The 16,487-nt window shown below is 39.5% G+C and overlaps 1 long non-coding RNA gene across 1 annotated transcript; it reads right to left on the reverse strand.

Annotated features, from left to right (window-relative positions):
- Nucleotides 1–433: 433 nt before the first annotated feature.
- Nucleotides 434–8,875, reverse strand: LOC131511776 (uncharacterized). Its single transcript, XR_009261727.1, has 2 exons — nucleotides 8,474–8,875; nucleotides 434–590 (listed from the first exon to the last, which is right to left on the reverse strand). It is a non-coding gene; the product is annotated as an uncharacterized LOC131511776 (long non-coding RNA).
- Between the last annotated feature and the right edge of the window lie 7,612 nt (nucleotides 8,876–16,487).

The following is a 16,487-nucleotide window of genomic DNA, read 5'->3' on the forward strand; positions in this document are numbered from 1 at the left end:
AACCTGCAATAAACGACCCTTGCCGCTTGGCTTTGGCTCTGGACTCTGGTGGTTTGTTTTCGGGGGGTCTCTCGAATTGGGGCATATCATATTCAGTAGTGCTGATTTTATTAGAACCTTTATCATTGGCCTCTTCTTCGAAGTATATGCAAACATGAAGTCTCTTGACCTTGACATATCAAAGAGAATGATGTGAATTTTTCTTAAATGACGTTTTCATAAATTGATGATAACATGGGTCCCACAGCTTGGTGATTCCAAACCTTCAGCCCAATCCTCCTGCCCTTTGTTTTTCTGATTTTTACAATTCTCCTCTCTGCAAACTCTTTTTCGCCTCTCTTTTGTTGTTATTATTATTTTTTTTTTAATTTGAAGATACATAGCAGGGATTCTACATCGTTCACCTGAAAGCAACAGAAAATTAGTCAAGGAGTGAAGAAGTACCTGTGATTTTATTACTCGATAGAGACCAATTTAGACAACTTTTCGGAATCGTGGCAAGTCTTCCCGTTTTGTTTGTTTGTCTCTCTGTGTCTCTGATTCCATCATATCTGAGACCTGGGGGACTTTCCTTCCCATATCTGTGTCACCTGCAGGCATAAAGATACCGATAGGCACTTGCATGTGCGATCTGTTCACTTGGGGATTCGGGATATTACTATTAGGGTGTGGAAGATTTGTTTCATACAGGGAGTTATGTAGCATCTTCAGGGGATCTGAGACCTAGAAAACAGCGGTCCTATTCAAGGAAGGCCATGTTACCAGGGAGCCCAGTTATCAATCAATGTACCACAAAAATTAAACCGTCTCTTATAACAGCAGTCGAAGCACTGTGGGCAATGAATTCTTAGGGGGTGGCAAAACAGATGAAATCCAGTCATCACATTTTACAACAGATCTGCTGCTTGATAAAATACAACTGGAGAGCAGACTGTTAGCAATAAGGCCATTTCTAAGAATAAAATGAGAGTTTGTAAAAGATCCGTGTGAATTATTAACTCCAAAAAGTGGCTGGAGAAGAAAATGGTTGCTGCCATCACTGGCTTTTCTCCTCACGTGTATGATTAGAACAAAGGGAGGCACAGAGAGCCGGGGAAAGGAGTGAAAGCAAATTTCCCTCCGACATAAGGAGGCACATTTTCACGCAGCGCCTCATCGATACATGGAGAGGCCACCTACCTGGTAAAGAAAAACACTGCGGCCATTGTGAAAGCAAGCAGATACCGAAGCAGGGGGAAACGGCACTCATTTTTACCAAACACCGTTTCTTTTTTTGCTTGCAAAGCCTTCTTTTAATACCAAGAGGACACATCTAGCCTTTACTTTACTCCGCACCCTGTGGATCTCCACTCCCTGCTCCCAGACACCCCGATCCAGATTCAATTTAAAATGTGAGGCATGTTGGAGGTCACGAGAAAACAGCCAAGGTGACCATTAATATCTCCTCTCTTGCTCTGATGTGACAAACCGAGGATGAATCGATCTGGAAAGACAATATTAGTGTTTTCCAATTCAATACTTCTCGCCACATTAATGATGAGATTTGAAATCTTTCATCCGAAGAGAGGCAGAGAAACATGTTAACAGGTCACAGTGGTCAATGCTCTCTTTTGATTTTATGGGCATGTTTTCTCCGTGTTGTATGGAGACAAACACATCCATTCTGACTCCAGAAAATAAAATGTTTCCTTACGGAATCCAGCCCAGTGAAGAAAAAGATAGTCATACCATCACTGGTATGGTGCTGTAGATTCTGGGAAATCATCTAGCTTTTTCCTCTTCGGGAAGTTGCTCTCAGGACACTTCCATGTTTCTCTTTTCAAATCCCTGCAGTAGAAAAATCCCTAAGTCCTTTGTTTCTTTCTTCCTTCCTTCCTTCCTTCCTTCCTTCCTTCCTTTCTTTCTTAATCATTTTAAAACAACTTTTTTCTATTTAAGAGAGAGACAGGGAGCATGCAAGCAGGGGAGGGGCAGACGGAGAGAGAGAGAATCTCAAGCAGGTTCCACACTCAGCACAAGCCCAACACAGGGCTCAATTCTACAAGCCTGGAATCATGACCTGAGCCGAAATCAAGAATCAGACACTCAACTGACTGAGCCTCTCAGGCGTCCCTCCCTAAGCCTTCTTTAAAGGTTGTATAGCATGACTTCTCAGAACATGTAGGTCCTATCGACCATAACTATTGTTAATATCAATGCTTCCTGTTTCCTTTATTGTTAAAGATGCATTCTTTTCTTATGTAAAGCAATTCAATGTAACATAAGTTAAATGATAGTTGGGACCATTAAGGATTTAATTGTCCTTCTCTTTAAAAGGAACAGGGGAACAAAGTTTTCATCCCCAATATTGCAGACCTCTGATCAGGGTACTTCAAAAAAGACAATGTAAGACCCAAGATTTTATTTTTTAAATGCTACGAACATGCCTAGTCTAAAGGGTGAAAGGCATGTGATCAAAGGTTACAGAATTACAGCAGGTAAATAGACTGTTCACCAAATTCTGGAATCACATGACTAGAGTACTTGAAGAATTAGTTTGGGTTAAATGCTTGCAATTGTTTGTTGTTGGTTTGTTTTTGTGTTGTGTTTTTTTAAGGAAATTTTTTATATCACAGGATGGATATAGGTTTAGAAAGCCAGTTTTTTTCCTATGATGTTGTATATAAGAGCCTCATTTTATTTATATATATTTACTTCATTTTAAACATTTTTCTAGGCACTTCTATTTTTTTTTAATTTTTTTTAATGTTTAGTATTTATTTTTGAGAGAGAGAGAGAGAGAGAGAGAGAGACAGAGCATGAGTGGGGGAGGGGCAGAGAGAGAATGAGACACAGAATCTGAAATAGGCTCCAGGCTCTAAGCTGTAAGCACAGAACCTGATGTGGGGCTCGAACCCACAAATCGTGATATCATGCCTTGGGCTGAAGTCAGAAGTTTAAGCAACTGAGTCACCCAGGCGCCCCTTTAGGCACTTTTTAAAAGTTATCTCATTAATTGCCACTTGGGTTCAGCAAGGTAAGTATTCTCATTGTCCTCATTGTTTTTTTGTTTTTTGTTTTTGGTTTTTTTTTTTTTTTGGATGGAAACTGAGGCTCAGAGAGGATAAGTAACCTTCTTGAGATCACACAGCTCATAGGTAGTGGAGTCTGACCCTAGGACCTGTGCTCAAAACTACTCCATCACCTCCCATTCAATCACCCATTCAATAAATATCCAGTGAGCACACACCATATGCAAGGGACTGTGCTAAGGTAAATTAAATATTGTCCTTCCTTCAAAATGTTTATAGCTTAAGAGGAGAGATGAGACATGGATGGGCACAAATGTCTACATGTGACAAGTTAGCTAACAGATATTTGGAATATATGAAGCAACTCTGTAATCCCTACACATGGTCCAAGGAGAATGAGACATAGGAGAAGCAGAAGAGAAGGCTTTGGGAGGAGAGGACCAACCATCATGTTGCAGATAATTATAAAGGGAGCCTATAGTAAATACCTTTCAAGTGTGGAGAAAAGAGAGTTCCCCATGGGAGAAAAATCTATTCTTACAAAATGCTGGAGCTGTGCCAATTTCAATGTTCTGTAGACTCAGTGAGGCTGGGTCTCTTGGAGCAAAACTTGGCTGTTGCCTTTTTTCCCACTTGGACAACAAAGAAACCGACCAAGTGTTTACACATTTAAAATTACAAGTTAATACTACACACCCATGAGAAGGACAAAAATTTGAAAACATAAAAGTAAAAAAGACTGACTGTACAGATAATGCCAAGTGTTGCCAAGAATATGGAGCAAATGAGACTCTCATTAATTGTAGGTGGGAATATAAAGTGGTACAACCTCTTTAGGAAAAGGTTGAGCAGTTTCTTATAAAACTAAATGTATACCGCTTTATAATACAGCAATTTTATCCCTAGGTATTTACCCAAAAGAAATAAAAACAGATGTCTACAAAAAGTCTTGTACAAGAAACACAACAGAGGTGAATCTCCAAAACATTATGCTCAGTGAAGGTAGCCAGACACAAAAGGCTATGTGGTATATGATTCCATTAATATGAAGTTCTAGACTTGGAAAAAGAATTATTTAATAGAATCAAATAGAAGCAATGGTCAGCTCTGGGAGGGTCAGTGCCTGGATTACTGAGAAGGAGCATGGGGAATTTCCTGGGAATTTGGGCGACAAGTATATGGTTTGTCAAAACTCACTGAATGATTATTTAAGATTTATACATTTGGGGCACCTGGGTGGCTCAGTCGGTTGGGCATCCGACTTCGGCTCAGGTCATGATCTTGCGGTTTGTGGGTTCGAGCCCCACCTCGGGCTCTGTGCTGACAGCTTGCTCACAGCCTGCAGCCTGCTTCAGATTCTGTGTCTCCTTCTCTCTCTCTCTGCCCTTCCCCCGCTCATGCTCTGTCTCTCTCTGTCTCTCAAAAATAAATAAATGTTAAAAAAAATTTTTTAATTAAAAAAAAAGATTTGTACATTCCATTGCATATAAATGTTACCATGAAAGACAAGAAATGTAAAAGATATTGAATTGTAGCTAAACATATGCATGATGTAGTATTTAACAGTGAAATGTTTTCATGTCTGCTACTTACTCTGATACATATCAAAAAATAAGATGGACTGATGGATGGACAAATACATATGTGGTAAAGCAAATATATTAAAATGTTAATTACAGCATCTAGCCGGTAGATTTATGAGTATCCACTGCAACACTCCTTCCACCTTTCTTGGACGCTTGAAATTTTCCATAATAAAATGTTGGGAAAATACAACTCAAGAATATTGAAATGCATCTTTTTGAAGGTTTGAAGATCTGAATTACCTACAAATTAAAAGGGCTTCGCAGGGAAGAAAACTTAGGCTCCTGGTTTTTTTTATCTACCCTCCTTTCTTGAAGTGTAGAAAGAAATAACCAAAGAAGTAACACTACTACAAAACATGACTGAAAGACCTCGGTTTTATGACACAAGACGTAGGTCTTATGTGTTTTAGAAAAAATTTGAATGTGGACTTCAAATGGACTTTTAACTTTAGAAAATTGGACTGGATAAACCAAAGGTATCAGAACACGAGTGCAGTCTCTGGAGCCTGAAGAAATTTTTGTTAAACGACATTTTTGCAAGGCACCTGGGTGGCTCAGTCGATTGAGCATCCAACTATTGGTTTCGGCTCAGGTCATGATCTCATGGTTTTGTGAGTTCAAGCCTCGCATTGGGCTCTGCACTGGCAGCAGGGAGCCTGCTTGGAATCCTCTCTCTACCTTTCTCTCTGTCCCTCCCGTGCTCACCCTCTCTTTCAAAATAAATAAATAAACTAAAAAAAAAAAAAAAAGAGAGAGAGAGATTTTTTCCTCTTTGCGCAGAAATTTTGAAAAAGTTCATAAGCACATAGTGAAGAAGAAGGAAACCACTCATAATCTGACCACCAAAAGAAAATCAGTAAGTAGTTTGAGAAATTTATTTCCATGGGCGCCTGGGTGGCTCAGTCAGTTAAGCGTCCGACTTCGGCTCAGGTCATGATCTCACTGTCCGTGAGTCTGAGCCCCGCGTAGGGCTCTGCTGACCGCTCAGAGCCTGGAGCCTGTTTCAGATTCCGTGTCTGCCCCTCCCCTGTTCATGCTCTGTCTCTCTCTGTCTCAAAAATAAATGAACATTAAAAAAAATTAAAAAAGAAATTTATTTCCAGTGATTTCTCTTTACTATTTTAACACAGTTAAAATGGCAAATAGTTCACTGTGGTGTAAATATATTTCACGTGAATAAAAAATTTTCATAAGAAATTTTAAGGACTATATAATGTTATTTTAAATGGGTATGTCATATTATAATACAGAAATGTGGGCACCTAGGTTGTTTGAGTTTAGCTTTATAATAAATAATGTTGTAAAGAAACATCTGTGCAAAAATACTTATTCTTGGGACAAAAAATTTCTGGAAATGTATGTTTAATGGAGCATTTTAGCTGGCCAATGGGTTAAGAATTAGTCCCCATGTGCTTCCCCTTTTTTTTTTTTTTTTTTTCAAATTGAGCTGCCAGCACAGAGCCCGATGCAAGGCTCGAAACCGCGAGATCATGTCCTGAGGCGAAGTTGGATGCTTGACCATCTGAGCCACCCAGGAGCCCCAGTACCCATGTGCTCTTGACAAAGTGTCCATATAGCCACGGACAGCTCAGTTACATTAAATACGGGCTTAACCTCATCCCATGGTTTGTCATTGTTCCAACACCCATGGAAAGAGACTTGAACCCTGTCTACACCTGCAGTTCATGCAAACACAGACCTGTGCACTGGATGGGGGATTGGATGAGAGATAGAGATGACAAACTCAGTTTGAAAAGTGTTCCTTTCTTCTCCAGCAAGGGAGAAGGGAAATCTTAAGTGAGGCAGGACCCCAGCGTAGGATGCTGTCTGAGGCAGTGAGGGAAGAGTTAGCTGCCCTTCTACAGGTTAGGGCTATGCTTGAACCCCTCCAGGTTGACGTCCCTGCTGGATATCCCTGGAAAGAGCAACCTCTGTATTATAAAAGGATAAAGAAACTGTATTATGTTAACCAGAGAGTGGATAAGCCACTGTGCTGTGAAGGCCCTCTTTAAAAGCAGTGGACGTAAGGTGTTTCCATTCCACAGCAGAAAAAAGGTGTGAGCCCCGGAGAGACACTCAGAAATGGGGACCCATAGCAAAAGAACTTAAATGCATTGTTATCCTCTAGGCAAGAGGCCCTGGTACAAGATGAGAAAAGATTTTTCTCTCTCCCCTGCTCTGCTTCAGCAAATGACTCAGATCTACTAGAATATGAGAGCCGAGCCGGCAGGCACCAGCTGGAGAGAGCTGATTGGTAAATACTCAGGAATTTTGCAAACTGGTTTGGTAACTTGAAACTGGCCATGTTGGAAGTATTCACAGCACGGAAATCAGCAAATACCGCCTATCAGACCTCCGCCCCCCCCCGCCCCGGGAAAACTGGTTTACCAGTTCATCACAGCTCAAATCCAAAGCTCCATTTCTGAGTTCTCCCCTCAATTCCAGACCCCTTATTGCCAACTCCATTCAGAACAGCTCTACTCAAATTCATTAGGTTCAAAAGAGAACCCATTATATTGTCTCTCAGCTATGACCTTGCCAGTGTGTTCTGTATTTCTGCTGACAATTTACCGTCTTCCCAAACACCGTACCTCAAAACCTCACAATTGTATTTGACACTTCACTCAGTAATAACAAGAAAAAATAAAGGGAAAAAAAGGAGAATTATTCAAGTGGCATTAATTTAACACAGTATGCCAGCCCTTGTGACTAGCCCTTTACAAACATTCTCACGACGTCTCTTGAAAGAAATTATTCCAGTTCTGCAAATGGAAGACTGAAGTTCAAGGAAGTTATGTTACTTACACAAACTTATATAGTTAATAATTTTTAGAGCTATAATTTGAATTCAGGGCATTCTGAGTACAAAAACCAGTCTTAAACCCAAATGTCATATTTCTGACCAATCAGCTGCTAAATTTGGGCCTTTTGGGCTTTTGTCACCATTTTTATTGAGCTATTGTTTATATACAATGAAATGCACAAATTTAAGTGTGCATCCGTTGTGTTGACAAATTTACACACTTGTGTCAACTCACTCTCCTGTCAAAACATAGAACACTTTCAATAGCCCAGGAAGTTTTCTCCTTCCTTGTTCTAGTCACCCCCTCCTGTAGAGTAACTACTGCTTTGATTTATTTTGTCACAAGAGGATTTTATCTACTCCAGAATTTCATATAAATGAAATCATACAGCATACACTCTTTTGCGGAAGGCTTCCTTAGTGAGCATTTTGAAAATAATCCGGATTATTTACGTATATCAGTATTATATGTCTTTTTGCTGCTGAGTAATAGTCCATTGTATAAAAAAAAAATCAATGTTTGTTTATCTACCCTTTTATTGACAGACATATGAATGATTGACTGTTATGAATAAGGATACTATGAACATTCTTATGCAAGTCTTTTTGTTGACATATGTCTTCATTTCTTTTGGGTAAAACCTGAAAGTATAAATGCTAACCCATAGGTTTGGTGTATGTTTATCTATATGAGAAATAGTTATACTGATTTCCAAAGTGATTTCGTCATTTTACATTCTGACTACCAGTACAGATTTTCTCTATTTACAGTGGGGTTACTTCATGATAAACCCATTGTAAGTTCAAAATACCCTAAGTTGAAAATGCATTTAATATGTCTAATCCATCAAGTATCAAAGCTTAGCCTAGCCTACCTTAAATGTGTTCAGAACACCCAATGTTAGGTTACGATTGGGCAAGATTATCTAACACAAAGCCCATTTTATAATGAAGGGTTGAAATATCTCATATAATTAATTGAATAGTGTACTCAAAGTGGAAAACAAAATGATCACATGTGAACAGAATTGCTGTACGTGTACTCGCTATTGACCTAGTGACCATGTGGCTACCTGGGAGCTTCAGCTCGATGCCACTTCCCAGCAACACGAGAGGATCCTGTCACTGTGACTCACTGGAAAGAGACCAAATTTCAAATTTTGAAGTTCTGTTTCTACTGAACACATATTGCTTTTGCCTGATCGTAAAGTCGAAAATTTAAATTGAACCATCAAAAGTTGGGGACCATCTGTATGTGATGATTCCAGTTACTCCACATCCTTGCCAACACTTAGTACGTATTGTCAGTTTTTTCTTTAATTTTAGCCATTCTGGTGAGTGTGCAGTGATAACTTATTGGCTCTGATTTGCATCTCTCTAAGTACATTTCCCTTAATGATTTATGATGTAGACCTAGACATTAAGAAAACACAGGAGTATCAGGAATATATCCTCATGACTCCAGAGTAGGCAAAAATTCCTTTGGCAGATAAATAAAAATATCTACAGATCTATAGGTACATATATATGTACATATATATATATACACACACATACACATACACACACACACACACACACACATACATACAGTGGACTTCATCAACATTAACCTTAAGAAAATGAATAAACAAGCCACATCCTGTAATAAATACATACATACAAAGCACTTATACCCAGACTATATATAAACAACTCTTTCAACTCAAAAAGTTTTTAAAAAAAATCCAATGAGAAATTATGGGCAAAAGATTTGAACAGACACTTCACCAAGGAAGATCTACAATGGCCAAAAAACGACATGAGAAAATCCCTCATAGTACTTCACCTTTACGTTTTTTAGAAGCCAATCATTTTTTATTTTGTACTACAGTTTCTGTAAGTATAACTCCCAACCCAAACTGTAAACCACTTGAAAGCAGAATGAACGTTTGAAGCATCTTTGTACCAGGGTATATATACATGTGGAGACAAGAAAGGCTCACAAATATTTTTAAATGGCTGACCAAATGAATTAACCCCATATATCACAAGACATTTTAGCTGGTCATTCATATTGTAAGCAAATCAAGTGGTAATATTACAGCAGCACCAAGAGAGAAAAAAGAAAATAGAGAACAAGAGGAATCGGCCTAAGAGGAGGAAAAACAGTATTTCCTGCAAGCAGTTGAAATGACATTTTAAGTGTCAGTGTAAAATATAAGAGGAAATAGGTTTAGTAGACTAAGATGACAACGATAATATGAAATAAAGCTTTCCAAAAATAAGACACCTACTTTTTCGCCCGGGCAACCCATCTCTTTGCGAGTAATTTTGCATCTATGAAAGCCCAGGGGAAGCTATCAGACCAAAACAGGAAGCTGTGCATGTGCTCTCAGGCGGAAGTCACCAAGACATGGCTCTTGTGTACTCTGATGTGCATCCTGCTTGCCAGAAAACTCAGATTCCTTGTCAAAAAATAGACCCTCAAAATGCAGATGGAAGCATTACTGCATCACAGTAGTGTTTTCAGATTCGGATGACACCTTGGAATTCCCAGCATACCCTGATTTGAACACCTATAGGGCACGCATGTCCTTTCTGAAGTAAAATTTGTTCACTAAGGCACTGGTGAATGACTCGTGTAAAACTTGTTTATCCCCACGACTCATGAACTACTGGTCAATATTTACAGTAACTCTAAAAAGGAATTTTCTAGAATCAAAGGTTTACTCAAGTCACCTTCATAATTATTTAAAAATCATAATGCACTCTCTGTTCCAGATGATGTGCTCAAGAACCAGTTCTTTTCAGGAAAAAAAGAAAAAAAAACCTAAAAATTCCAATAATCTTCTTTCTGTCCCAAATTTCAAACTAATTTGTATAGGTCATTCAATTCCCATGTAAAAGAAAGATTGGTTCTTTTCTCTTTCCTGATCAGAGCTTTGACATGTGGAAATGCTGACCAAGAGAAGCAATTTTCATGACTTTTCCTTTTTGAGATTCTCAGAGGGGAAAAAAGCAAGCTTATTGAATAAATTACATTTCATGACTAGAGCAATAAACAAGAGGATTAGAGGGACACTCTAGGTGGGGTTCATACAGGTCCTGGGAAAAGAAAGAAAAACAAATTTTTTTAAACAGAAAGAAAGAGTGAGAAGACTTAAAAGATTTAGAAGACTCTGAAAAAAAAATGACATTCCAGAACTGTAAAATGTGTGTGTGTGTGTGTGTGTATGTGCGCGTGTCTGTGTGTGTGTGTTTGTGTGTGTGTGTGTGTGTGTGTGTGTGCATGTTTACGGAGGTGGGGAGAGAAGGTATATAAGAGTCAGAGAAAAGGAAACCTTAAGTGAAAGTTATAGTTGTCAAGAAAACCTTGGAGGATAAATATATTTATCTCTATTAAAGCAAAACATACCAAGATAATTAGCACAACTCCTTAAATAATATGACCTCATCTGTGATGCCATCTCAGGAACATTATTCTCCAATAATAGAGCCATCTAACACATACACACCCCCCCACACACACATTAACATTTTAACACCAGACCCAAAGCCATAGTAATAGACATAAGGGAAGGAAAGGGTGGAAATAGCAAAATGGCAGAGTATTCTTAAACACATTGGATGGACATACTTACAACCTTCAAACCAACCTCTTGAAGTCTCACTTTTTTCTCAAGTTTTCTCAATGAAAAGCTAAAAGGTAAAGAAAAGAAAGCGCTTGTGGCCAGGGTTGGGAGAAAACAAAAAGGAAATGGTTCAAAGTTCTAAAGGCAAATTCACTCCAGGTATGACATTCTTTGCCCTTTCCAGCCTATAAATAGATTGAGCACACATGTTCAAGATTCCTCTGCTCTCCTTGATTGCCCTCTCTCAGGGCAACATTGGCTTAGATTTTCCACAAATTTGATGCATTTCTATGAAATATATATGTATGTAATTTTTAAGATCTGTCATATTTTTAAATGCTCAAGGAGAGCCTATCATCTAAAGGACTCCCCCTGGTTTATACACGTCTAAGTTCCAATTTTGGCATTCGGGACTTCTATGAGATGTGGAGTATCAGAATAGCGTTCCATTTCAGAATCAGTGAATGGGTTTGCTACCCCAGAATGTCAGGCTTCAGTATGTTATTTCTGTATTTTAATTCAAATCCTTTATGTGACTACCTATCCATTTCTAATTTGAATTTCGCTGGGTGGTTTAAAGCTTTTAAGTCCTTTCACATCTATTCTTTAAGATGCTTAGTTTAGCATCTTGCATTTTCCCCGCCAGGGTTTTCTTGTGCGTAATTCTTTGGCACGCCAGGTGGCAGGTTCTGAAACAGTTGTTGGGCTTTCTGTGGCCCCCAAACTCTCCCAAGGAATATGGGCAACTTGGGAGCGTCCTGAAGGATTTGGTGCCTGGGGTAATGCGTGCTGTTTGTTTAGTGAATTAGCACCTCAGAAAAAGATCCTGAAGAAGGTGTTCCTGATGGCATGAAGTACAAAAATAGGAAGCATCGTCTATCTTTTCGAGCACTGGTTGGTGCTCTGTCAGCACTCTACAAATTTTAGACTCTAGTTTAAAATTGATAACTCCAATGTTTTCAGCCAGTGTTTCTGATGTTTGAAGACAGGATTTAGAAGATGTCAGCTGGAATCCATGATCTTGGAGGAGCTTTTAATGAGAATGTGGTTCATTTGGTCATAGATGATCCTAATGCCTGTCTCGTTCTTTTGTGCTCCCTTGCAGGAATGTGGAGCCAATTTTCCAGGGACTTCGGTTCTGATGTAGATTTTTTTTTTAATTCTGTGCTTTAGCCATAAATCTATAATGACTATTTTAAGGTCTAAATATATGAAACATAAATGGTGAAAAGGACACCTGCATTACGGTGGTACCAATAATAGCTATCAGTTATGCATGCTAACTAGGGTGTAGCCACAAGACTAAGTTATTTACATACATGTAATCTTTATAATAACGCTGCACCTTAGGTGCTAATATTAATATTTTACAGATCAAGAAACTGAGCCTTTACATTGCTGAAAATATGTGTCACCTTGACCCCAAAGCCAGGTTTTGACCATTACACTATACTGCCTCTCTCTGCAATGCATTTGAAATGCAATGGATTTTGAAAAGCTGCAACACTCTATAAATGTCAGGTGGTATTATCATGGCTGTTGGAAAGGAGTCTTAATTTTGCACGATTCTCTCTGCCACAATCTAAAGGAAGAAATGCCTTAAAGTGGTTTGAAGGGCACAGCTCTCCTTGTGAGTCATTTGAGTGTAGTTATACCTTGGGAATTAGGTGCAGTAATAACTTCAGAACTAGTGTTGTATAATTTTGAGAACTCAAGTTATGAACCAATGTCACCAGAAGCTGCTATCTACTTCTGAGTGTGGAGAAGAAAAAACACAGCTACTTCAAGGCTGACGAAGGCTTGCCTGGGATGCCTCTGTTTCTCTGTTGTGGTCGCAAAGGGAATGTCTGCATTCTGAGAGCACTTCATAAGGAGTTCATTTATCTGCTCCTTGGATGATACCTATATGTTAAGGTTTCGAAGGAGAAGATACTGTTTCTGTGACACCACAAGTCAAAGACATCTGTTTCCGTTATCCATCACTGTTATTTTGAAGTGAGAAATGGATCGAAGGTCAAGGGTCAAGATTCCTGAGGCAGAAAACTCACACAGTGTGTTTAGTTAGTACTCGGGTAACCCCTCCACGTTATGCAGATAGGACATCTCATAGTTTAAGGCCTCATTGTCTTCTGATCTATCTCTAGGAAAAAATATTATTTGCCAGTCTTCCCTGAAACAGAAGCACACATCACTACTGAGACGTGACACTGCTTTTGCTAACCAGTTGATAAGTTGGGCAGCAGTAAGCCATTGCAAGTTATCAATAATTGCTTTGTTAAGCAAACAGATTTCCGCAATTTCTCTCAAGTAAAATATTGCTTTCATGACATCAACCCTTAAGCCGAAAAGACGAATTAATCTGTTGTTGAGGCAACTAAAGTGATCTTAATTATAGCTGTGAGTTTGGTGTCATCCATAGATTAGGGGAACTATTTTGTTGATCTTAATGGATTCTTGAATTTACGAGAATTTCCTCTCTCTGTCTCTCTGTGTCTCCCTCTGTGTGTGTGTGTCTCTCTCCCTCCACCCCTCCCTCGTGCTCTCAGTTACACAAGAATGCTCAGGCCTGAGCTGGTGTAGTAAATGTCTGCGAAGGCATTCAAATATCTACCCCTCTACCATCATTAGTAAGCACTGCTTTGGAGCGGGGCAAAAACAAACAGCCTCTGTCACATGGGAGGAAGTGTGAGTACCTCCTTGCTGATAAGGTGAGATACCTGTGATCACACCTTCAGGGGATGTGTTTGGGGGAGAAAGGTGAATAAGTAAACTTGGTGACGGTCCCAGCCAAGAGCAGCTTGAGAACTGGAATTGGAGTATGAACCAGAGCTATGGTGCATCACTCACCCACTTCTGGTTTTTAAATTCTTATTTAAAAATTCAGCACAGAACCTCTCCATGGTTTCCCGTTTCAGCCTTTTTATTTTTCTCTGCCCTAAGGAAGTCCAATTTCTTGTTGTGTGCAATTCTAACTTGTTTTGCGTTATTACCAATTTATCTCATTTTGAGTTAAATTGCACTCTCCTTTGTTCTGGAGGGGAAGCTTGAAAATTTTATCACTTCTATCAGCCCATATCTATAGATACAGGGTGAGAGATCACAGCGTTCTAGGTAAATTGTTATCCTTGAGTTAATGAGACAAGGGCTTTGGTCATTAATACATACTTTCAGCTTTAAAACAATGTGGGAAAGCCCTTGAAAGATTTCTTACAGAAATAGCTAAGACATTGAGTGTGTGTGCATGTGTGTGTGTGTGTGTGTGTGTGTGTGTGTGTATGTGTGTGTCTACACACATCCCTTAGGTTTGGGTTAGAAGCCAGAATGAGAGTTGAAAATTAAAACTAATAGGCAAAGTCTCAAAAATCTAAGTTTTGTTTTCAGTTAGAATCTTAAAGAAGGGTTTGAGTGGTTCATATTCTATCTAAAATGGTTTGTTCATAAATAATGAATGTTAGAAAGGCAGAATGCCTAAAGTCCCTTTACATCCAAAAGGAAATTTATGATCCCTTCAAAATTTTAAATCATTTCAGACTGGGTAAAAAGAATACCTTGAGGTATTATTCTTGACCTAAGTTCTACTCTGGCAACTTGCTAGAATTATATTCCATAGAAGGCAGAGTTAATCAATCTCAGCACTATTGGTACTTTGGACCAGATAATTCTTTGTTATCAGGACCTGTCCTGAGAATTATGAGACTTTTAGCAATACTCCTGGCCTGTACCCACTGGATTCTAGTAGCAACCTACCATCAGATGAGAGAATCAAAAATGTCTCTAGACATTGCCAAATGTCCCATGGGAAAGATGGAAATGAAATCATCTCAGTTGAGAATCACTGATAAAAGAATTCCTGTGTAGTGTGTGTGTGTGTGTGTGTGTGTGTGCGTGCGCGCACGCGTGTGCTCATGTATGGGCGGTGGGGGGGGGGAGATTCTTACTAAAGACACTAACTGTAAAATAATTTCAACTTTAATTTGGTACTGTACTTTGAAAAACATGACCACAAACACTTGTCATCTCTCATAAGAGGTGGAGAATATTTTCCATCCCTTTGAATCTTGCTTTGCCTTGCAAAAAGCTTTCATAAAAAGAATGTGCATATGTGACATAATGTGACATCTGAAGCTAGGACCTGGGAGGTTTTACAGGCTCCAGTTTGCTGTCTTGGAGTGCTGCCTTGAGACCACTGTGTAAGGAAGCCAGTCTAGCCTACTGGAAGATCAAAGGGGACACGAAACAAAGACAAGATGCTTCACCCAACAGCAAGCACCAATGCCAGAAATAAGAATGAAGCCGTCTTGAACTCTGCAGGACAGATGGTCCTCCAGCTAACTCAGCCTCATGAGTGAACCTGGGTGGAACCAGCAGAGGAAACAACCAGCCAACCTATAGAATCAAGAGAAATCGGAGTTGTTCTTATTTTAAGCCTCCAAGTTTTGGAGGGGTTTCTTACGCAGCAAGGACTAACATCGTTCCCTGGTTTGGACATAATTAAGAGAATTCTGTATGAAACGTGGGGGATCGAATCCAGACAGGAGAGTGACTTGTGGGTAGAGCCGTGAAGACATGGTTCCTAGTGTCACCAGAGACTTCATACAGCTTCTTAAGAGTGTATGTGTAGGTTGGATAGCAATTTTTCAGATCTTCATCCAAATCCGTCAGGGAAAAGTATGTTTGCACAGTATCAACGGTGTACAAGGTAGAAGGGGAAGAGGGTATAGGCAATGGCTTTCTGTCTGTTTTAAAGTAAGTTAAAACAAAATCGTGGCTGTCGTTGTGAAAAATAAAACATCATGCCAGAACAATAAACACATATGCGTCAAACAGATAACGACTGTGGAGGTTTTGTATTGATAACTTGTCAACTTGGTTATGCCGGAAGAATCTTCCCAGAACGTCCTTTCACGTATGGTTCTAGATTAAAGCTAACCAAAAGAGAAACCCACAGGACATTTTTGAAAGGTGGAACTGAAGCCACAGCCATTATGCTCTGAGGTTTTCAGATGCAGTGAGAACTGCATGGGTGCCATGGATGCAGAGATGGCTGTGGATGCCATCATATCCTTGCTCTACCCGCTGTGTTGTGTCCAGGTATTCCAAACTGCTCGTCCTGCTGCTCAACAGCTACTGCAAGCCCACCACCTGAAGTAGAGGCAACAGCTTGCAAGTTTTCTTTGCCAACTCTCCTTCATAAAACAACTTCAGCATCTGGACATGCTTAGCTTCCAGAATTTCCTACAAACCATCATCTGCTCTTTTGTATCGTGTGTCGGAAGGGCTGCTTGGGGTTTTTTATCCGATCGTTCAAGTCTTCCTTTTGGACTTCTCTTCATCTTCTCCCAGATTTGTGCATGGTCTTCCGATAATAGACTCTTTAGATCATGATACTCATTAGCAGTTTTTACTTCCTAACTGAACGCTGGAAAATAGGGTAAGACAACAGTTCGGAAGGAAGAAATGGAGAGGATTAGAT

Source organism: Neofelis nebulosa, chromosome 5 (assembly GCF_028018385.1).
Source record: "Neofelis nebulosa isolate mNeoNeb1 chromosome 5, mNeoNeb1.pri, whole genome shotgun sequence".
Classification (NCBI taxonomy): domain Eukaryota; kingdom Metazoa; phylum Chordata; class Mammalia; order Carnivora; family Felidae; genus Neofelis; species Neofelis nebulosa.